Source organism: Ambystoma mexicanum, chromosome 13, assembly GCF_040938575.1.
Source record: "Ambystoma mexicanum isolate Mex_15411 chromosome 13, UKY_AmexF1_1, whole genome shotgun sequence".
Taxonomy (NCBI): Eukaryota; Metazoa; Chordata; class Amphibia; order Caudata; family Ambystomatidae; genus Ambystoma; species Ambystoma mexicanum.
In genome coordinates, this window is record NC_090938.1 from 360,171,130 (window position 1) to 360,196,448 (window position 25,319).

The 25,319-nt window shown below is 42.7% G+C and overlaps 1 protein-coding gene across 10 annotated transcripts in view; it reads right to left on the reverse strand.

Moving 5' to 3' along the window:
- The window catches only part of LOC138521215 (zinc finger protein 566-like), a 332,766-nt gene that overhangs the window by 133,779 nt on the left and 173,668 nt on the right, over window positions 1-25,319 (reverse strand). The gene's annotated exons all lie outside the window — the stretch shown is intronic.

The following is a 25,319-nucleotide window of genomic DNA, read 5'->3' on the forward strand; positions in this document are numbered from 1 at the left end:
ATCCCTAATGTGCGTCAATGTGCCACACTCCCACGTACTATGTCGGACCACTCACCAGTGTTACTAGACTTACGGATGACAGATGTAGACCAAAGCCCACGAATTTGGCGTGTGCCACCAGCGCTGTTAAAAGGCGACGCAGTGATTGAGCCACTATGAGTAGATATAATCGACTTCTTCAACCGTAACAAAGGTTTGGTGGAGTCGATGGCGACGGTGTGGGAGTCCTTTAAGGTTTGGCTGAGAGGACACCTGCTGTCACGCTCACTAGGGACATTAGGAGACATAAGGAGGGAACTGAATCAAACTGAGCACACATTGAAGTCCCTAGAAAATGCCTACTCTCGATCACTGGAGATTGAAACACTAAAGCCACTGCAGGACCAATTAACAAAATTCAGATCACTAACAGAATGAGAAATACTATACATCACACACCCGATATGGGGCAGGAGATACTGGGAGGGTAATAAAGCAAGTAGATCCCTGGCTAACCTCATCAAAGCTGAACAGGGGATAGGACCCATCAAAGGGATAATGGGAACCAATGGCATAGTATACTTAGAAGCCCACAAAGTTAATGAAGTGTTCCTGGAGTTCTACTCTAAACTGTACGCAAACACAGATAAAGTGACATCAAGCGAACTCGAACAGTATATGGAATCGTTCCCATTAACTGAGCTAGAACGGGATGAAAAAAGAAATCCTAGAACTCCCCCTCAACATAGAGGAGATTGGACAAGGTATTAAAGAACCAACGGCAGGCAAAGCACCGGGCCCAGACAGACTCCCGGCTGACCTTTATAAAACCTTTAGCGCAGAATTGTCCCCAAAAATGCAGGAGGTATAGGAAGAGGTGCAGACGAATGGCAGGCTCCTGAGATCTAGGAGAGAGGCCACTTAACGGTCCTCCTCAAACCACATAAACCCCCATATGAACCTACATCATACGGCCCCCTGTCTTTTATAAATACAAATACCAAAGTATTTGCTAGGGCAATCGCCAATCGACTTCTACCTTACATGAATAAGCTAATACATTCAGACCAATCTGGATTTATCCCTGCACGCTCCACCACCCTGAATTTCCACAGATTCTTTGCAATATCATCACAACTCGATCCAAAAGCTAAAACGATAGCAATCTCGCTAGATTCTGAGAGAGCATTTTGCTCTGTGTCCTGGAGATACATGTATGCCATTCTACGGAAAATGGGTTTCGGACCTGGGTTTATGAACTTTATTCAATTGCTGTATAAAGACCCTGTAGCCAAAATCGGAACTAACAAGACCCCATCACCCGAATTCACATTACATAGAGGCACACGACAGGGCTGCCCACTATCCCCCCCTTCATCTTTGCCCTTACCATAAAGGGCATGGCGGCACGCTTGCGACACAAACACTCTGAGTCCTGGAGAGGAATATGAATTAGAGGACCCCCCCCCCAATCATTTCGCTATATACCGACGACACCATGCCATACATAAGAGACCCTGAGATCAACCTCCTTCCCGTGATGCAGTAGATACATGAATTTGCTAAGTTCTCAGGCTACAAAATTAATCAGGCCTAATCGGAGATCATCCCCTAACACAAGGCACAACAAAATCGGCAGCCACTGCACAGTTCCTCTGGACTCCGAGTTCGGCATGTTACCTAGGCATCAAAATGGCTACAAACAAACATACCCTATATACGTATGAGCCACACCTATCACTACTCGAAACCAAATTGAGTGTTTGGAACAAACTCCTGATATCTATACATGGCTGGATAGCCTTACTAAAAATGGTTGTCATACCCAAACTACTATACCTATTCAGCAATATTCCAATTTGGCCCGGCTGCCAATTTTCTGACAAAGTACAGAAACTCGCATCCAACTTTGTATGGGGGGAGGCACGGTGAGACTCAACTGGCCCAAACTATGTGAAAAATATGAGAATGGGGGACTGGCGGCACCAGATTTCCTGCTATACCATCATGCTGCACAAGCGCACATAAACTTGCAAGCAATGATATTTGCCAAAGCAAGGAAAGACACATGCAACATAGATCCGGTAGCCTTCACAGTACAAGCCTGGACAGCAGTATTTTGGAGAGTAGAATGCACAGAACCATACTGGCCCTTTACCCGCCTCTGACATTATCCAGACATAGCACCTACGCTGGATACAAAGCTACAGAAAGACTGGGACCCAGGGAAGGAAATGCGACTGGGGGATCTATTCCCGAGGGAAAGTTTATACACTTGACTGTGGCCTGAGAGAAAATCGGGGCTGGTCTCACCACAACACTGCAATATCATCGCTTGAGAGCAGCGTGTAGAAACAAATGACAATCATTCTCAGCCACACCAACCCCACACCCGTTCCTGAGTAGTATTATGTCACAAGATGGGTTTAGAGGCAATATCTCCACACAGTATAAGGTGGTACAAGTCCCCACCCCGACCAAAAACACAATGAAGGCTAAACGGGAAAGGGAGCTGAACATACATATAGAAGACACGCAATGGGCAAAATACTGCTACTACACCAAGTCTATCTTTTTATGCGCCTAATTTAGACCGATACAGCAGGCTGGCTAAATTTGACCACTCCAAACAGCTACTCTGCCCAAATGTAATGCCCCTGAAGCAAACTCTATACATATTTACTGGGAGTGCCCCCCGATCAGAAGTTATTGGGAGAAGTGGCCAATATCCTTAGTGAAATACTTGAAATACGCGTCCAGGCTACTCCACTAAAATACCTACTGGGTGACAAAGGAAAAGTCTCAGTTAAAATATGCAGACTTTTCTCAGTGGCGTGCGCGGCGGCCAAACGAAACATACTCAAAATTTGGAAAACAAAGACCACCCCCCACACCCCAAGGATGGCTCAAAGACTTGATTTTCATATACGAATGTGAGGAAAGCTCTGTAAAGGGAGCGTCTCCCACATGTAGACCAAAAGATATTTGGGCCCCTCTCCGCCAGTACCTACCCAATGTCGAAGATAGACCGGAGGAAGAAGAAGAATCTCCCAACCCTGAATACTGAATCCAGACCGGCAATTTTTTTGAGGTTAACAAGGTTTGTGATTTGTGAATAGAACCAATTGGTTGTTGACCGAAGCATTTTGAATTTGTTTATGTAACGGTAATGAAGTGCCCATGACAATTTCCGTGGTGGTTTATAATGACATTTTCGAAATGGCATTTTTGAGACACAAAAATGTCGGAAAAAAAAATTTGAATGTAATTTTGTATGTATTGAATTTGTTTTTACTAACGAAACAAAAATAAAACATAAAATAAAAAAAGAATACATTCGGATTTTTTTTTCTCTGCATTTTTGTTTTGAGATTATGGCATGTCGACAATGTGTTTTCGAAAATTTAACTGGATACCTTCCGTGGTAAATGTCTTACATCAAATCAATCTGATTAATTTAAAATGGTAACAAGTTTGTTTTTGTGTTTTTTAGATCGTACGGGTCATGTAAGATACTGATGAAATGTCTCCATGTGATGTTTAAATTTGTGGTTTTAATATAACAAGGTCTTAGCATAAGGTTTTACAGGAAATGTATGTAATGTTCTACTGGTTCTACGTTGAAATGCTGAAAACAAAACGAGAGGACCAATACAATGAATTTGTTCGGGTTAAATTTCAAAAGTATCTTTTCAGTTTTTTCACACTTTCTTAATGCAGTGGGAGACCCCCCTGCTCTCCCACACCCCAAACGCTCTCCACTTTTCCAATACCCTAACCTAACCGAACCCAAACCACCCCTCCCCCCCAATCTAGTTATTGTTTAAAGAGGTAAACAAAACAAAAATCGAAAAATCTATTTTCGTCCTTGTTTTTGTATTCGTTTTTTTGGGGGGGAAGGGGATTACCCTTCTAATTTGATATTATTCTTAATTTTTCTTTTGTAAGGTTTACTTGAATAAAGCAATTTCACAATAAATAAAATTAACACAACTGTGCAAAGTGGTTAATGGTCCCTGTGGTCATGAGCAATGGCCAGATTATGGAGGAAATGTGTCAGTGGCATGGTCAAAGGGCACTTCCCATGGCCACTAAGAACTGGTTAAGGGGTTAAAGTTGGAACTGGGCTTGCTGTGGTGCACGGGCCAATGTATAATCTGACATGGTAGTGGGATATTGAATATGGCTGAAAGACATGCTTCATGGCACCTGTGGCCATGGGCAGAGGATAGACTATTTGGGGCACTAGGCATTGGTTATGGGGTTAAAGTTTGAGCTGGGCATGCTCCAGGGATTGTGGACAGTGTGCATGTTTGGTCAATTTGATAGTTATGGTGGATCTGTAGTTATTGAAATAGAACATTTCTAGTGAAGTTCTCTTATCATGTAATGAGGGCCAATGAATAGTGGGTTTAGGGTGTAGTTGGAGGCAAACTGCTTAGACTTTCTTTGCCTGGTCTGGTCCTGTTGTTGGTGTGGGCTTAGTGCAAGTGTGAAGTTGTAGGTTGCAACATTTAACATTAAAGAAGGTGATGTTTTAGTATCTATGTTGTTTTGGGCTGATAACTGTGGATAGGCCATAGAATGTTTTGTCCTTCTGTAAAGAAAAGAAAATCTAATCAGTAGTAGAAAGTATATGGAAAATATGCATATGTGAACTGTTTTGACCCTCATAGGTAGTTCATTGAATTTACTATGTTTTGTACAACATGTGTGCAGTACACTGTTCTTGTGGTCATATATTTATAATCACTGTGTCATGGGAAAAAAAACCTGAGGTGGATTGATAAAATCCATATTTTACTTTGGCTTAGTACATCGTTTTATAATGGTAGCTTACTATGAACTTTGATATTCCGTTGTGTCCTTGCACAAGTGCTACTACCATTTTTAGTTAATCTTTCCACTTTGTTCAACCTTTCCTGCTTTTATCCAGCCTCCAACATTCAGGAGACTTTCGACAGTGCATCCAGACATCCTATCCATTCTTCTATTAATTTTCAAACAGATTCTGTACCTGAAGCGGACAAAGAAGTTTGAGGAGAAACTTCTATCATGGCAGCGCAATGATTGTTCCTCCCTTTTTGGCCACCGCCATCTCCAGTTCTTGGTTCCAGAGGGTAGTCCCCTTCCCCTGGATTCTGCTCTACTCCTTGAGGTTGTCATACACAACAGCTCTTTGGGCCTTTCTTGGCCAAGTACAATCCTTGCACCACAACTATTTGACTTCCCAATCTTGGTTTCTTTTAAGACACCTGGTATTTCTCTCTATCAGGTGGTGTTGCCTCTTTCTTATTTAACACAATCCTTTTCAATTGCCTTGTATACTCCTCTGCCAGGACTTCTGTTTTACACACTTGAGATTGCCTGGTATACTCTCTTGCCTGGACTTCTAATATCCACACACTTGTGACTGCCTGGTATACTCCCCTGCCATGACTACTTTACCTTCTCAGGTAAGTACCTTTCACTGGTTCACAATCGGCTTGTTCGCCAATATGCCCCGGTGTCCCTGTTGCTTTTGGGAGGACTCACCAGTTTCTGTAGGCATTGGTATCTACTCTCGTGGTTGGCCAGTGAAGGATTCCCGCCTGCTTCCTTCTCACCAGCCTGATTTCCTTTGTTCGCTGGCCCTCCGCGGCTTCCACTCGACACGCCTGCTGTCCTCTTTACTCCGGTTAGTGAAATGCAGCTTTCCTTCATCTGCGAACGCCCAGGAGTTCTTCACTAGCTACTGGCATTCCAACAGCGTCTCTTGGCTCAGCAGTTCCTTTTTCCTCCAGAGCCCTGGCTTCTCGTCTCTACACTCCAAGTAGAAAGGAGCAGCTCTCTCTCTCGCCAGTCGCCACATCATCTCTGTTTGGGCTGATAATCTTTCCCATGGCACAGGTGAGTGCTAGAAAACACTAGACCGCTCACTGGGCTTACAGTCTCTTTTGCTCCACATTGCTCGATTCTTCGTCAAAGTATTTCGTAAATGTAAATTCAGGGAACAGAAGTCCATTGTGAATGATTGACTTATGGAATTTGGATGAGCTTTTCTAAAAGGTTTTGATGGCAAGTCAGTTCTGATTGATTGACACGTAGAATTGAAACAAGGTAGACCAAGGATGGAAGGTTGGTTAATAGATTTAGTAAAAGGGTTCTCCCTGCTATTCATGGGTAAAGGAGTGAATACATGACAATAGGCCATGAGGGTTTCAGACATGGGAAGGATATTTTCAAGGGAAAATGCGGGATACCGTGTCTCATCCGATGGAGCCACAATATTTCCCCTGGAGGCTGTCTACTCCCATGTGACCTTCCCTCATATAGCCACTGCCCAGGCTTAGGATCAGGTAGCGACTGCTGTCCCCAGGCCACATGGGAGGAGGATACTGCGGGAAATCAGTGATGACGCCACTGTATTCATCATAGTAGTTCGATACCCAACAGTGTATTCCAACTGCAATCTGTAAAAAAAAAAATATATATATATATTTTGTAAGTATAACATTTTTTGTTTAATGCATCATTTTGTAAGTTTGTTTTGAGTATTCCTTTAAGAATGAAAGGTTCCATGTGTTAATATCCCTGCAAAAATATCAACATACAAGAATGTCGCCGTTTTTATTCAGCGATATTAACCCACTGAACCTGTGAGGGTCACCCCTGCGACCCCCATATTATTTTAAAGGGAGCGGGGGAAACCACTGCAACCCTTGCTCCCATTTACTACAAAAATGATACCCACTAATAATATCGCCTATGGCCATTCCCGACGACCATATATATGACGATATTATTGGTGGGGATATTACCTGATACTGACTTAAAGTAGTTGGATACCAATTGGTGAAATCCAACTATCATAATTGCAACTATAATTCAATTATTAAAATTTGGTTTAAGGAATATTAAGTAGCCATTCAGTAGGTTGGCTGGTAATCTTTGTTTTTGAGAACGGAAGTGTTGTTACATTCAAACCAACAACTTCTTTGTTTTACATTTGCAGTATAGTGTCCTGAATTGGTCATGGTACCTGTGTGGTATATTATGCCTACTGTGATGAATGTTTTTCCAACAAGGGAGACTTGTGCATAAGTGAAGTTGGTAAGTTTACAATACTTTATGTCATCTGCCGTCTATCTTAAAAGCCTTAGTATAACATACTGCCCATATATTTTTATTGGGGAAAGACTGTCTGAATTACAAAAAGAGCACAATATGTCATTATTTTTATTATGTAGAGGTCATTGAAATGGTATAGTATCATAATCTGGTATAGACATACATAATATACAACCTACATACACAAATCGTTCATTGGGAACATGGTCTTGTAAAACCTGGTTGCAGAGACTGCATGTATGATTCCACCTACAAGTAATCTGTAGGATTTCATTTACAGGGTTTTCTCTCTCTAGTCCGTACACAAGGAATTTGTGGGGATCCTCTAGTGCATTTATGGTACGTTAAAAATTTCCTAAACATTGGTCCACTACCAGTCTTATACCTGACACAGCGTAGCTAGTGTCCGAATTGCTAGTGGCATTTCTGTGTTGGAGGAGAATGCTATAAGCCATGCCAGTACATTTTGTCAGCAAGTGGTGAAAATTGGAACAGTAGATTGATTGCTAGATTTGCATAGCAATTCACTATGGTTATGATCTGAAACTTAAAGGCACCAGGGGATGTGGATTGTGGTGTTTTTGAAGTTTGACAAATGCTTTTCTTTTTGTTGTAATGAAGGTTTCCTTTTTACCATGTACAGGGTACATATCCAAGTGTGGAGTTAACAATACACTTAGTCTGTTATATTCATGGATGAAAGGGATGTCTCCTTTGACTTTGTTTGCACTGAAGTTTGGTAAAAAATGGTAAAGTTTCTTCAAGTGTGTCAAACCCGATTAGGACACATTGGACCTATTGCACTTTGTGTTTTTTTTGTCCTGCATTCGACAACATTAGAGCCACAACACTGGTACCTATTTGGAGAGGATTTGGGCTTGATCAATGTTGAGTTGCTCTTTCTTACTTATTAGTGGTGGATGCCCTACCCTCCTTTGATTGGGTTGGATGTACCTCAGACGAGCGGTTAAATGCAGAAAAGATCTAATTGCCATTTTGTATTGAAATTGTTGGTATGCAATACATTGGATTTTTATCTGTATTATTTTACAAGCTTTTATTTTGTGAACATGTACTATTTAGCTTCATGCACTTCAAGGTTTAGTCTTAGTATTACTGTGCAGTTGAGACAGGGAGTTACATTTTTTCCAATCCAGCTTTGTTTGATGGTGCTTTTTCTAGGCTATTTAGGCGTGCCATAGTTTGTTGACACATAGTGAGTGCCACGCCATGGTCTTCTAATTTTTCTATGTAGTGGATGCAAACCATAGGTTGCCTTTTTGAGCATTGTGTGATTACATTGGGCACAGTTTGAAAGTATTGGTATTAAACACATGCAGTGTTGATTTTGCGGTCTTATTTGTTCCACAATAGTTGAGGGCCTGATGTGTTTTATCCATATGGTTCTAAAGGGTCTACTCTTTAAGGATGCTTTTGCGTGTTCAGTAATTAGGCCAATTCTTAAGCTCTTTAGAATTTGAGCATTTGTTGTGTCGGCTAATTGACCCACATTTTGTACAAGTTGTCTGTAGCGAAAGTGGTGCAATAGATTAACATTCCCAATGCTGCCGAGTGTGGTATTGCATTCTTTGCAACCTAATATTTTGAATACGGTTTGCCCTTTGACTGGTGTTAAATGTAGGTAATTACCAAACACAATAATATGTTGTCCTCCCAACAGTCTTATTCAGTTTTATGGACTTCCAGCATTCATAGAGGAATAAAGGCTAGCACTAAGTTAGAAACTAGGTTTATTGCATCAATAAGAAGTGCTTTCATTTGACGCAGAATTCAGACTACTTCAAATACAGCTTCTGCAGGCAATTTGTGAAATAAAATGTGTTTTTATGCTCAACTGGGAGTGGTAGACTGTGTAAAGTTACACCTCCTATGTTGGATGACGCTAGATCTGTGGAGGCTGTTACAACACCTGAAAGGTTGGCGTCTGTTTTTTCTTGAAAAAATTTGCAATTTGTTTTAATTAGAAATATTTTGCCATAACCAGCTTTACCACTAATACACAAGTGAAGTGGTTTGTAATTATTGCAAATGCACGCTTTGTTTTTGTGGTATAATCCGTGCTCAATTTCTTCAGTGGCTTCCAGGTAAATACTGAGCTGCTCATCATTGAACTTGTCTATGAGCAATGATAAATCTTGTTCAGATTGTGTGAGAAACCAAAGGGTGTCTCACTTGCTAGTCCCAGGGATAGGACAATGCATTACTTACCATAAAAGCATTTCTGATGGTTGTATCTGCTTAGATTCACATGCTGTACATAGTCCGACATCCAGTGGTCACTGCGGAGTATTGCATTTTGTTTTTCGTAGTCGAAAAGGGGACGTCGACAAGGCGTGTCTGTAACACTATCCCTCTAGTGACGTGCAGAGTACCCACAATCCCTCACGCGTCGAGGTCCTCCTGTTTGTATTTTTTCTGCCCTGAGGGAGCCTATTAGACGTGAGTGAGTACAGAAAAGAGAGATAAAGAAGAAAGTCTATGTTCCTTCCATCCGAGCGGGGAGGAAGGGTGGGCGCTTGTGAATCTAAGCAGATACAACGATCAGAAATGCTTTTACAGTAAGTAATGCATTGTCTTCTGATGTTTGTTAATCTGCTTAGAATCACATGCTGTGCATAGACTAGCGAGCAGTACCCGGAGTTGGAGGTGGGTTGTGAGAAGGAACAGTAGAGAAAATATGTCTTAATACTGCTTGTCCCACCTGGGAATCAGATCTCGAGTGGGCATCTAGACAGTAGTGTTTTGTAAAGGTGTGAACAGAACTCCAGGTTGCCGCTTTGCAAATGGACTCAAGAGGGACATTTGCAATGAAAGCTATGGAGGCCCCGGTGCTTCGAGTGGAGTGTGCTCTTGGCTTGAAGGGTAGTTCTCTCTTAGCAAGAGAGAAACAGAGAGTGATGCATTGTACAATCCATCTAGAAATAGTGGATTTCGAAACTGCATCGCCTTCTCTTCCTGCTGCCACGAGACAAAGAACTGGTTAGTCTTTCTCAATGGTCTAGTTCTTTCCATATAAAACATCACTGCTCTGCGAACATCCAGTGTATGCATGCTCTTCACACCTAAGTTTGAAGGATTTTGAAAGACGTTGGTAGTTCTATTGACTGGTTGACATGGAATTTAGAGATACATTTTGGTGCAAACCTAGGATGTGTGCGTAGAACCACCTTATCCTTGTGAACTGTTACAAAGGGGTCTAGTACAGAGAGCGCTTGTAGTTCACTTACTCTCCTAATGGAGGTGATAGCTATTAGAAAAGCAGTCTTAAGAGAGAGGTCTTTAAGTGTTGCTTTATGCATGGGTTCAAAGGGTGACCCCATGAGCCTCGTTAGTACCACATTTAGGTCCCATCCAGGAGCGGGGTTAGCTATGGGAGGGTGGATCCTCTTCACTCCTTCCATGAAGGCTTTAATAACTGGGAATTTCCACCATGACACTTTAAGTTGGGAAGTGGTGTATGCGGAAAGCGCAGCTAAATGTACTTTAATAGAGTTAAACACCAAGCCTGAGTCTAGTAGGTGAGTCAGGTACAGAACAATTTGTGTGGGAGAGCAGTCAACTGGGTTGATGCTCCTTCCCCTACACCAGATGACAAATATTTTCCATTTGCTAGAATAACAGTGACAAGTGTTAGGCTTTCTAGCCTCCCTGAGAATGTCCATGCATCTCTGCGGGAGTTGTAAATGTCCAAATTCTATGATCTCAGGAGCCAGGCTGCTAAGTTCATGGTCTGAGGGCATGGATGTAGTGTCCTGCCCTTGTCCTGTGACAGCATGTTGTACGGGCAGGGAGGTTTCACTGGAGGAGATAGGGACATCTCCATCAAGTGAGCGAACCAAGGCTGTCTGGCCCACATAGGGGCCACCAGTATCATGGTAACTTGTTCCTGGTGCATCTTGTGCACTATCCTGTTGAGAAGGGGAGTCGGGGGGGGGGGGAAGCGTAAACAAATTTCCCTGACCATGGTATCGATAGAACGTTCCCCCTTGGATTGGTTCTGGGGGTACCTGGAGGCATAATATTGGCATTGTGAGTTCTACAGATTTGCGAACAGATCTATTTCTGGGAATCCGCATTGTGTGAAGACGTCGAAGACGATGTCTTCGTGTAACCGCCATTCGTACTCTGAGGGCAGAGGGAAGTCTCTGCTGAGTTCGTTTGCTAGCAGATTGAGTTCCCCTGGTACATGTTGTGACAGTAGGAACATGTGTTTGAGAGCCCACTTCCAGATGTTCTGGGACAGCTTGGACAGTCCTGGAGAGTGAGTGCCCCCTGCTTGTTGAGGTAGTGCATGGCTGTGGTGCTGTCCGTGAGGACCATCACTGTCTTCCCTTGCAGGTGTGCCTGGAAGGCTTTCAGTGCCTTGAACACAGCTAGTAGCTCCAGTAAGTTTATGTGCTTGGATGCTACGCTCGGAGTCCAGACTCCGTTAGCAGTCTGATGGGATAGGTGAGCCCCCCCATCCTGTGAGGGATGCGTCTGTGGTTAGAGTGGTTTCCACTGCGGGGGTGGCGAATGGTTTCCCTATTACCAGGTTTTCCTTCGACCACCACCGTAGTGAGAGAACCAAGGCCTGTGAGACCAACACTAGATCGTCCCATTGTCCGCTGGCCTGACAACATTGGCTGTTGAGCCACTCTTGCATTGGGCGCATGCGCAGGCACGCTTGAGGTACCAAATAAATACATGACGCCATCATTCCTAGTAAGCGCATTTGCTATGCGTACTGTCACCTCTCGACCGGCCACATATTGAGGGATTTGAAACAGCATGTTTTGGACCCTCTCGGAGGGGAAGACGAGGCAGTCCTTTGTTCGAATTAGAGCCCCTAGGAATTGTTTGATCTGGCTGGGGTCTAAGCTGGACTTCTTCTCGTTGATGGAGAAGCCCGGTTGAAACAAAAGGTCTAGTCTTTTGGGTATTTGAAAAGCATGTTTCTTAAGAATCCCCTGTTATGAGCCAATTGTCAAGGTAAGGGTATACCGGTATGGACAACCTGCGCAGGTGGGCCGCTGCCACTGCCAGTAGCTTCGTGAATACTCTCGGCGGGAACCTGGGAACCACTTTCTAATCTTAAGACCCCTCGACTGCTCAGAAAATTTCACCTCATACACCCGGGCAAACCTGGAGGAACGGGTCTTCGGAGGAGGCATGCTGTCATGACCTACAGAACGTGCCCTTTTTGGACTTCCTGGTCCTAGTCTCAGCAGGGTTTACACTCCCTGGTACTCCCAACATGGCCGTCCAGCCTGAAACACCTTCCTCGCTCCACACGTTGGACGTAGCGTGTTCTATTAATAGACCACGCCCCCCCGCGGCTCTGCACGACTCAATGCTATTGCGAAGTAGCGACCAGACGTGTGCTCCGTAGCTCACGGTATTGTTTTCCCTGATTATGTGCCTTCTAAACTCCATTCCTAGTCCCTCTCCTTTCCTTCTTACTTCCTTGGCTTGTGTGCTGTGTAGTGCACCCTCTTACTTTCCCGGATTCCTGGATCGTTGCATCCCGGAACTTTGAACGCACGCTGGAGTCGGAAGAGACTCGTGCAGCCTTATTCAAGACCCGATCCGTCCGCAAGAAGGCATCGACCAAGAAATCCAGCAAATATCGGACTCTGGTGAGAAGGGGGCGTGGGGGACTCCTTGACATCGTGCCCATACCTTTTACGAATCCTGCCTGTAGCGGGTCCTTTAATCGTCTTTCATCCACCCACTTATTGAGCTCCTTAAGTATAATTCTGCAGAATATTTTACCAGGAGCATCCAATAGCGAGATTGGACGATAACTCATGGGTAGTTGGCGGTCGGCCTCTTTGTAAATGGGGACTGTAATTGCATCAGTCCAAGACGTCGGCAATTTTTGGTGTTGATTTACTGCAGAGAATATTTCAAAAAGGATGGAACCCCAAATTTCAGGATGTTTTTTCATTACACAATTTGAAATCCCATCAGGGCCCACAGCGCATGAATTACTTGAGGTCATGATTAATTGCTTTATTTAAATCACATCAAAGTGTAACCAAAAACCCAAATTCCCTTGGGGAGTGGTCAAAGACTTGGAATTTAAGGGTAGTGCGTATAGTTCAAAGTGTGTCACCAACTGATGTACTTCAACTGCCGCTATTTGCATATCCATTTGATTATTAGTATTTGCCTGATTTAATAATGCCCACATTTTTATATATTTTTCTCTGCTAGTATGGATAACATATTGGCTCCATCTCTCAGATAAAGTGAAGCTCGATGCCCTTTTAGCCAGTTGTTATAAGCAAAGCGCACTTTTTTGGTGAGAACCGCTCTGACAGATGGGGGAAGCCTTGATAATCTTCTTAGCTCAGCACGATATGCCGATGTTCTAATATGTAGGATCCTGTCAAAGGTATGTAAATGAATCTTACTTAGCAAGCCGGAGGAGTTTGGATGACTGAAAGTTTGCATAGCATTGCTATATAATCAGGCCCATGTTAGAGCTTTGGCCATTGTCAATTTCATTTGCATCGTGGAGAATTTGATTGAAGTGAATCAAGGTATTCTCCGTCCATCATAAACGGTTCCCACCATTATTAACGACTAAACATCCACCCTTCAACGGCTTTGGCTTGTTATCATTAATCGTTGTCACCACTTGCCACCTAGCACACAACAAATCATGATCGCTCACCACCGACGGGGATACATAAAATGATTTCATCGCTGACCATTGCGCAGAGTTTACATAGACAAAATCAATTCTTGAGGAGGAACTGCCTCTATGCCACGTTGGGGCAGGAGGGATGTCTGTATTGAAGGCCCCATTCAAAATATGCAGATTTCTAAATGAGACTAGAGATTTCCATCGTGATAACCTCTCACACTGATGACCGCTTTTTTTTGTAAGGCAATTTAAATTCAGATCACCAGCCAGGATAAAGTATGCAACACTTTCGTCTTCAGCCACCATATCAAATAACATATCGAGATCTCTAAAGAACCAATCAGTGGAGATGGCTACTGGATTCCAATAAATATTAAGAATCGCATAGACACCGCCATGAATGACTGCCCTGACAAGTAATATAACTATTTGGCGTTGCGCAAAGTTTTGATGAGGATCCCGGGCCATCTTTCAATGCTACCACCAGACCCGCAGATGGCCTACCTGCTCTAGATTTTAATGCGGGATTCAGATGGACCTGGTGCTCAGCCCATACTAAGGGTGTTGTTAACCAAGTTTCCTGAAGTAGTGTTATATCAAACTTACTTAGTCCACACTTTCATCATTGTTGAAGCAGTGCTTGGATCCCCGAGTGTTCCAGCTAAGCTAACTCTTGAACAATAAGGAACAATAAGGAAAGTGAATGATGGCCTCTGTGATTGGGTGGCTAATTCAAATTTGGTTTGCAATTGCAAACACAAGAATCCTTTCCATGCAGCAATTGTTTAGTATTGGAAGTAGTGGGAATCAAGCTTTTGAAATTTGATGTACCTTCCCTGCTACCTACTACTGATGGAACAGTCAAACTATCCACTTCTGCACTGAGTAAAAAGCCCAAATAAAACAAAAAGCTTTTGGCCTGCCAGACAAGGTTTTGGACCACTCTAGATTGCATCCAAATTCGAACAGCATTTACATTTTGATTGGATACAAATTCCACCAGAGACAAGTCTTCAGATGTAATATCCTCTAATACCTTGACATCAGAAAAAATTGCCAAAATAGCTCTTCGGTTAAGATCATACTGAATGCATGGTGCCGGTCTACATTTGAGAACAAAAGGACATAAAGCTGGACGAGTTCTAACTTCTAGATTTCCCTTACTCTCCTGATCCTTCCTTGACAAATCAGGTAAACCAGCACTCTTGCCTTTGGTATTCTAGCCCACGTCTTCCAGAACATTCCTGATGAGTGATAACACTACGGCACAAAGGTCACTTGGAGAATTCACATGAGATGGCAAGACAGAATTCACAGTGGCCGCAGAACCACCTCCTGTGGAGAAATCTTTTCCAATGCTTACAGGAAAGGTACCCATTGAGGCAGCTGTATGATCAATTGAAGAAGCCCCACTTATATCGGTGTTCATTATGGTTTGCTTCTGACCACTCATCACTTTACTGGGACTCTCAATGAACATGGAAGGTGAAACGGCAGGAACGGTCGACACAACAGAAGTGTGTGACCTTGCATGTATGCATCTACTGCCTTCCTTATTTCCGCTCTATGAAGCATAACATTCTCCATACTTACTTGGGTGGTATCTGCACTCACTCCAAGACTACCTGGAACAGCTGTCGGAAGTGAATTTGGAGAGCAAGGGTTTCGCAACTTCAGCTGTGCAATCTCATTTACAAAGGCATCTAGTGGTGGATAAGGTGCTGTTGCTACTACACTACGGACATTGGAGGACTTTCTTGAGTTGGCTTGATTTAATAATAGGTTTTTTTTATTGCATCAGTAGCATTAACACTGTTTTTTATTTGCAATGTTTGGTACAGAAATGGTTTTCAAAAACCGTTTGGAGGCTGCCTTTCCTGTATGCTTAGGAGCAGGCTGATTCTTAGGTAATTTTGTATTGCCTTCTTTTCTATAATGTTGCTAGACACTTGCTTTTGCCAAGCTTCTACTGTGCTTCTCATTTTAGTAGCTTTGGAGTCACCACATTCAAACACTGAGTATAATTTTCGCAGGCTGATTTCAGAATGAGGGACACCCCTGTCCATGCCACGAGTCTGGGTCGCGGTTGCCTCCTCATATATAATGGGCTCAATGTATGGTAAATGCTCTTATAGCCCGTATTGTGGGAAGCCAGCCCAGACATGCATGTAGGCGTTGGAAAAGCATTCTCACTAATCGTTTTGGAGGCAACCAAATGCATACATGCTTTGCCCTGCACCTTAGAAGCAACAACCAATTAATTCACTACATTTCCCCGAATTGTCACTTTCTGGTCCAAATGACGGAGCAAATCACTTAATGACTGGACAGCCAATTTTAACACCTGCAGGGAGATGTCCGTCCGTGGGGGTGAAGCATTCAAATTTAAATTCAAATGGGTGTTCGTGCCACGCGTACGCACATCTGGGCAAAAGGAAGTATTAATGCCCACAGTGCATACACAAGGACTACTATACACTGAATGGTTCGAAGCCACCACAGAATCATCAACACCTCGAGAAGAGTCTGTAAACATTACCGGTGAGCCAGACAGGTTATCCGATAAACATTTATCTGAGAATGCAGGACCATCCATATCAAAATCGATGATCGCGGCATCCCCCCCATCGCCTTGGCTGAGCTTGTTAAGGCTATAGGAAAGATCACAGCTGGGGTTAGCGAATCCAGTAAAGCCGTGTCAGAAATGGATAGCTCTTGTAGGCAAATACTTTTGCTGAGAGTTGATGCTGGTGGGGCCGGCCCCACAACGACAACCGGTGCGGGGCAGCCAGATGAGACACAGCAAGTGAATTGTCTATAACAGGTAGTGGAGGAGTTCTTGTGACATACCCAATTTAGACAATCTCGTCAGCATTGCTATTGATCCAATTGATAGTTGAATAACCGAGGAGCACGGAAGACACACGCCTCTAACGCCGCCTCGCCTCCTCGGCGAAGAGGCAAAGAGGTGCTTTCCTCGGTGCGCGCGCACGCGGACTACTGTTCTGGTAGCCTTGCCCTCTTGTGGGCGTGGCCTAGTTGAAAACAACGCCGTAACACTCTATTCAAAGTAAACATGCAGTTCAATGGGTTCTACAAAGGAAAAAGATTATATGTAAGGTATATATATAGGTGTGGGGATCAGATGAAGCGTTACAGTTCCACGGTAATCACATTAAATACCGTTATGGATTCACTAATGTAGTCCACAGATCCAACACAAATGGAGTAGCATGAGGTGCAAAGAGGTGCTTCCTGGTGCTTTCCTCGGTGCCAAATTTCTTTGTTCTTTGTTGGTACTCCATTTACCAAGACTATTAAAGAATGCTCTATTTAACGTTCCACTCCTAGAGTGTGTACATTTTCCGTTAGATCTAATGGCAAATAAACTACTTTGCCACGAATGCCTTTCACCAATTCAGAGGAAGGTAATTTTGCTGTTTTTGGATGAAGGCGTATAATTGCTTTAAATTGGTGAACTGTTTGAATTATTATGCTCTCATGCAAATTGAGCTGCTGCAGGATTTTTGGTAATGGAAACAATTCCAAATTATTTGTAATAGCATGTGAAGGAGTGTGGTTGTTGTCTAATTTTGTAGTACAGTAACTGCAACATATTAGGCGTTCAGTTAATTCATATTTGTTTTCTGCTAAAAGGTAGAGAGCTAATTCAAACCATTTAGAATCTTCATTGTCTTCTATTTTGTATGTCCACATTTTTTGTGTTCCTTTTGTAAAATGTTCTGCGGCAACACACACACATGCTTTGGTACTTCAGCCGATGACCATTTAAATTTTACTATTTCTTTTCTGTATGTGTGTAATAGAAGGTTGCCATGTGCAGAATTGTTGCTACTGTGTTCTAAAACTGTTGCATTTTGGAAGAGGCTCTCCCTTCCAAAATACTTTCTCTGAATACGGTCAATTTCTTCTTGTAAGTATTTGGGTATACCATGCAGAAGAGTGGTATTTAAATTGCCTAATTCTGAAGCTGGACTTTTTGCATAGTATATTTTATACACTAGATTTCTTACATTGGAATGATGTATTGATATCCTTTTGATATCATGGAAGGTGCTTTTGCAAATAGGTCCAGAAATGCAGGCTAATGAATGTCCTTTTAGTCCTGTGTATTTCCGCACTGGACAAATATCCATATTTTGCAGCACTTTCATTTTACTTTTGTCTTTACCTTTTACATATTGATTAAGGAACTGACGTAAAGATTTGAACGCTTTGTTTGGAATGGTACACATTGATGTGCACAGCCATTTGTATACTGCATGGTGTGGTTCTGCTGAATCGAGAGGTAATTCTGAGTTTTCAGGGAATACATTTGTAAGCAGGGTTTCTTGTTCCATGATGGTAGTACTGATTTTCTCATACCCTCGTCCACTGCTATGGATGGCAATTGTGTTTGTTTGATTTTGTTTGTATGCTTCTTCATTAAAATATGGTTCTGCGGTTGTTCTGGGACTCCATTCACCACCACAAACATGTAAGAAATTATTTTTGTTCACATTCTGTTTATTGCTGAGTTTCTTTTGTAGTTTAGTACTTAGTTTTGTTAGTGCTTTCATCCTATTTAACACAAATATAAACTACTTCCTTTTCAGAAGGATTGCACTGTCCATGAGAGCTTGTAGGATTAACTTTCTACGGTAGGTTTTAAGGGGCGAGGATGATTTCGATCCTCTTCTTAGTAGATTCTGAAGGAGTCCGACAAAACATTTTTGATAAAATACTTTTTTCACTATGCGTTCTTGTTACACTATCAGGATTATTAGGAGCATGGTTAGCTGTACTGGTAGTCGTTTTTTTGACAACATTTTTGTGTTTTTTGACACATTTTGATGGAGGAGGTAAAGTTTCGGTAGTTGAGACATCCTTTGTTTTGCTAACCAACTGCATTAGATGGTTTGTTCCAACATTCTCTACAAACTCTACAACAGGTGGATGCTTACATTGGGCACTTCTATTTTTATTTGCTCTACTTTTGTGTTCCTTTCTACTGAGTTACTTTTTGGTAGGCATTCTTTGGTGTCTGTTGAAAAAAAAGGTATACTTTGGTCTGTTGTCCAATGTCTGTGTGCATGAGTCTGATGGGGAAGGTCTTTGTCATGGTGTGTCGATGTGCATTTGACTCTTGCAGTGATTTGGTAAGGCTACTTTATTGTTTCTATACTACTACAATGTGCTTCAGATAAGTGTACAAAGTGGCCTACTTGTGACGAGAACCATTATTAATGAACAAAATGCCATAAACCTGCAACAGCAACTTCTTTTCTAAATCTAACATTCTAAAGATTACGTATGTTATTTGAGTTCCAAACACAGGGATTTGTGAGCCATTCTGCCTGTTATTCTTTGTTCAATAAATGGATATTTGTAGGTAGAATGGTTTAGAAATCAATGTTTGCTTTGGCGCCCAAAATAAACAAATAACCCACACAGCCTCTTTGAGGAGTAGTTACAATATAAAGGTAGTACTGTACTTACTTTTTTTGCAAAATAACCAGGTTTCTTCGGGTATGTCGTCTGCAGTATAGATGCTGTTGATTCTCAGGAGAGTAGTCTTCACTGCGGTGCAAAAAAACTAAACCAATTAATTACTTTGTGTGTTTACAGCAGTAATGATACTGCACACATTAATTATGCTTCTTTCGTCACAGCATTCCACTTTCATATTTCAACCCAGTGCATGTGTGCATTTCACTTCCCTCTGTGCAGGCTTTCCATGGTATTTGCAATATGGTACTTGAAAGTCCTTCAAAATTGCTAACAATTTTAAGTTTATGGAAATGCCTTGGTTTTTACACGGTGTACTATGTATAGGAGAGAGGTTTGTAAGCGATAGGGCACAGTAGCAGATGGGGAAAAATGTTCTACTTGCAAATTAAAAGCACGATGCCGAAAAATCGGGAGACTCTCAGAGGGAGATGTCACCACAGCAATCTGGAGAGCTTACTTTTCTCATATGATTACATTGCAAGTAGCATTACTGTAGCCCACACACAGTACACAACCCCGACATTTTCACATACAAAATTGAGTTCTGCCCTATGTAGGCGTGCTTGCAAAGTATGTGTAGGTTATGCGGAAGACAGTACGAAGCCGTGCAGTTTGTCAATGATAAATCGGACATCTTGCACTTAAAAGGGGGAATGTTGGTATGTATTGCCTATGCATATTTACCACCATTAATTTGTCTAAATTAAATCATAAGGGTTGCACATGTTCTCTGATTACAATATACATACCTGTATTCTATACTCATGCATGTGCGCGTAGAAATTTGCAATACTTGCACAGTAGCTTGTGAAGTAGGTGCATTATATGCGACTTCCATTCACAATCATCGACAGTAATTTTGAAGTGTGCAATGTTAATGACGGAGTTAGAATTAGCGATGTTCAATGTGATTGGTGGATGGTTGTGCGACTGCTTAGTTGTGTCCAATGAGGGACTCGACTTGCTACCGCTGTGGAAAGGGTGGAAGGACTGGGTAAGAGTTACGCGCCGCACGTAGGCAACGCTTGTCTGCAGGTAGGGCGTGTAACATATGGGTTTCTACAGCAAATCTTGCATGGAAAGGGGACTGTAGGCCTCAGCCAATCAGATGTTCACATTACTCTTGTGTGGAAAGACAGTGGGTACACTGAAGATGGCAGAGGTGGAGAGGGTCAGGGTTTTGGTGATTGGAGACATTTTTGTGCATGGATTACAACACTATGCCGAGAGTAGGCATGTGGCATGCCATTTCGATGTGAGAGGAGTGGAGGTGGTGTGGAGCGCTGAAACTGATGGCAATGCTGCGGCAATTCTGCGAGTTTGCAGAGACATGCGTACAATGACCACTCCTCATGTGGTAATTTTGCACTACAGTGCTTCCCATTTGGGATACGTAAGTTCACGTACTTTGTTGGCCGATTTGGGACAGTTGGTTGAAGCACTCATGACCATCTTCCCAACAATGAAAGTCATTTTTTCTGCTTTACTGCCTAGAGTAAAATGGGACAACAATTCTGTTTTCTGTCCAGACCAAAGTATTGGGGGGTGTATCATCAATCGCGGCATGCGTGCATTCATGATACGAGCTGGTATGTTTTTCTGCAGCCACGATAACATTGCTTCAAGCAATGCGGATTATTTCGAAGCAGATGGTGTTGCGCTATCTTCTTTGGGAAATGTGATGTTCTTTTGGAACGTAAGGCTTACTTTAGAGAAGGTTTGGTAATGGTTGTAGGAGTAAAGCAAGGACAAAATATACAAAAAAATAAATAAAATAACAGATGTCTGTACGGTATCTGGACAAAAATTAAAGGGGAAAAAGGGGAATGACACTTTAATGTACCGTCGTCACGCTCTGATCCTATACATGTCCGTGAACATGGCGGTACTTCGCAGCCAGCGCGTATCACGAACGGGGATTCAGGGGTGGAGACGCATGCACATGAGAATGAGCGGAGCTAGGGATTGGTCCATAAATTTCAGTAGGTGTGTTCTGAACGGCACACTTTAGTAAGACTGTCTTCTCCCTGACAGGACACCACACAGCCATGGCTTTCCATGCTCGCAAACAGATTATCTGGATTTTGGGAGACTCATGGATACATTGGTTGAAGGTGCATGCAGAAAGCTGCAGTTTATCTGCCGATCTCCGATTTCCTCATGTAGAAGTGCACTGGCATGGCGTGTGTGGCATGAGGTGGCTGGACTTGGTATCTCTCTGCGTTACTTTACTGACAGAGCGTCCTCCAGATATACTTATCATTCACTGCAGAGGAAACAGTTTGGGCCATGTCCCTGGAATTTCTTTGCAATTTGCAATGAAGGAAGGACTTGCGAAGTTCATGGACATGTTTCCAAATTGTCACATACTTTTTTCCTGTATTGCACAAAGACAAATATGGCTGCGTTCTTCCGCTTTTGGTCCACAAATGGAGAAAGCGAGACGCAATGTGAATAAGGCTGTTTGTGCCTTTTTAAGAGATGTAGGCATGTCCTCCTTCCACAATGAAAACATATGCTGACAATCAGATTTTTCTTCACAATGTACAAAATGCATTCCAAACTCTTTTGATTTCACACTAACCTATCTGACAATCCGTTTTCTCCAATCCACAGTTTTTGACCAACACAACACACCGCGGGAAAGGTTCTTTTCAGAGCTACCACTTACTCCCAACGTCCACTTCATTGTGTTTGCTCTGCTTGCACCCTCCCTTTTTCCCCCCTACGACTGTCCGCAAACGTTTCAACCACTCCGCGGGGGTCTACGACCGTCACTTCATAGTTCTATCTTTAAACTGAAAAAGGCGGCTCTGAAAAGAGCCTTTGCTGTAATTTCTGTTGTTTTCACGTTTATTGCTTCACAGCACACGACACACTAGGAGAAGAGGCCAAAGGATGGTAAGGAAGGGACACCAGCCATGGGGATAAGAAAGGGCAAGTGAACAGAGAAAGATATAGGGTGAGCTTTATTTAGATAAGGAGCAGATCTTCTGGTGCTCTGCGACCGTAGTCTCAAAAGCACTTCGAAAACTCTCCCCCCTGCAGAGTACTGCGTCACAATACTTACACACTATTGTCACCTTTGAAAGGTAAGGGTCAACAGCATTGCGAATGGCTTGTGAGGCAGCTGGAGGGAGGCGCTCCCCCACAGGAGTGTCTCTTGTGGTGGGAAGATCGGACACAGAGGATGCTGTGGAGGAACTCCATCGACTAAGCTCTTCACATGGCACCACCTTGCGAATGTCTGCAGTGTGTAACAAAGTGAGGTGTTGCATCATGGTTGTCGTACCAAAGCTGTACTCAGCACCACCTCGCACTGGTTACACTTCACCAGGTTCGCATGTGCTTTTGGTACGTTCCATTAAACGGAAAACAACCGCCACACCCATGACTCCCAGCGAGTGCTCCTACTGCTGAGTTCCTCCACTTCATTCTCTTTCTCCTCTTCTTCCTCGCTCTCTACATCCTCACCCATATATCTCTCTGCAGGCTCTTGGGGGGGGTGGTGGCGGGTTTGGGGATGGTGCAGAGGCTAATGAACCAACAGCAGCCATGGAAGCCATACCGATTAGTTTCCTTTTGGTCACTACAGCAGTAAAGGCAGTACACCTCAATTTGCTATAGCTAGAAGGACAATGAAGATGCACTCGGGGGTGTGGCCATTTGTAGGGGTGTAGGGGTGTGCCTCATGACCATCTTCATCACTGCAAAGCAGTACAAAAATTTTACACATCAAGTCCTCAGGTCAGCTATTGTCTGGGATATGTGAAATTATATTTTTACACTCTACAATACTTTGCCTTGTGTCTACAAGTTCTTTTGGACTGTTGCGGAAGCACACCAACTGCGCAAATTAGTCCACACGCTCAGCGTGGCTGCGGTCACATGATGACATCCTGAACACATCCGCACCAGAAATGGGAGTCCACTGGACAGCAAAGGCAGAGTACCAAACGTGCGCATTTGCTCAAGTGTCCTACGGACAGCGTTCGGGTTCTCAAACAATTTCAAAGTGCGACACAAGTGAGACGGTCATTTAGGGACAGACGAGATGTTCGCTATACTTACGGTTGTACTGCGCATGTCTGTACATGCTATGTTCACTGTACGGACAGTTCCACTGTCCTTAGGACAACTCCATTTTCTTTGCCTACGAACTTGCCGGCCACTGCGCCTGTTCTACGGACGGCACCATTTTGGCTGCGCCCGATACGTACAGGTATACTGTCCTTCACACACTCCCATTTTGCTTATTTACAGCCATCCCGGACATCTGGTGTGTTCTACGAACATGTTTCATCTCGTTTACAAGCGGTACAGCGAGGTATAATGTCCTTTGGACACCCCTTTCTGTTTATGTACACACAACTTCAACAGATGGTGCGGTCAAACATCAAGTCCATCTTACTTGACATTAGTAAGGGTAGGTGTACTGCCCTTACAGCACCACATTCCATTCCTTACGGATAGGTCGAACAGGCGCGCTGGTCGCGAACATTTTACGTCTTTTTAAAAAAAAATGTTTTACTCACTCTCTTTCACTACAACTACTGTACAAAAACATTCCAAACACACACACTTCACGCCAAAGAAATAGCAGGGGAAGCGGACACTGACACAAATATGGGGGAATTAGGATTCAACACGGGCTGGTTATGAGGAGAAGAAGGGATGGATATTTCGTCAAAGAGTCTATTTTCCTCTTGAAGGTTTGGGGATGGTGGTTCACTAGGGAATGGAGAAGCGGGGCAGGTACAGGTGGGGCAATGGTAACAAACTTTTCCTCTCACACCGTCCTCCAGAAACTCCCGTAAACTTTTAAAATTCTGGTTCAATTATGTCCATTTTCTGCTCAATCCTTTTTATCCTATCTTCTTCTATTTCGTTTGTTCCGCTTTCTCTTTTTCTTTCCTGGTCTGTTAAATATACATATGTTAAATGCCTATAAAATACTGGTCATTATTTTGGATATGCAGAGCAATGTGTACCATTATTGTCGCTGTCTTCAGACATTTCCCCATGTGGAAAATACTCCTCCAGCCACTCCAAAGTACTAGCCATTTCTGTGTTAAAAGAACAGAAAGAAATTATTATTTCTGCACCACATACCAAATAAAAAAAAAACACACAAATACAAAAAAATGGCTTCCACTCACTCTATTGATGTAATGTCCCTTCTTCCTACTGCGTCCGCCCACTGTCGTTCAAGGCTGCCGAGTTTCTGTGAAGTGATTACGATGGAGGCATCTTTTTTTAAATTATTATTTATTTTTTTTGTATTTATTTATTTATTTATTTTAAATGGTACCCTCCATTTCATTCAACATGCTTATTAAATGTGTCCTTTTCTTTTCACATGTTCAGGTTTCCATATTTACTTATTACTACTTATAATATCTTTATGTCCTTCTACGTTGTACACTTTTTGTGTAAGACAATAGTACCTTTTCAGATACCCCCGCCTCTTTGGGTAATGTTGATCCTGTCCGCAAACAGGCACTCAGTCCGTCCCTTTCTATTATCAATAGGGAGGGGGTTCTGTATGTTCCATGTTAAATGTATATCAATTACGTAGATTATACTACATATCTCCCAAAATCACATCATCACAGTGTATATTCCACACAACACCTTAATTGACACACTGTTATACTTCACAGCGAAACCAAAAAACACTGCTCATTCCCCCATTATGGTAAGATAAGCAACCAGAACTCGCACCATCTACGCACATTGCTAAGACTAACACCCAGGACATCAAAGATATCACACACATCATTGATGACATCACAAACATCATTGATGACATCACTGATAACATTACAGGTGAAAAGAATGTTGATGAAAAGTCCCTACCTAGAAGGGGTGCTTTCTATTATGTTGGGAGCAAGATGTCAGGGGTGATAGTGTAATGTTAAACATGTGATAACTAGCTAACAAATCATGACTTAATACACACTTGTGCTAGTACAAACAATACATATGAAGACCCAATGCATATAAATGAGAGGCACATACAAAGAAACTGAAGTAAGGAAGAAAGAAACAGCATCATGAGAAA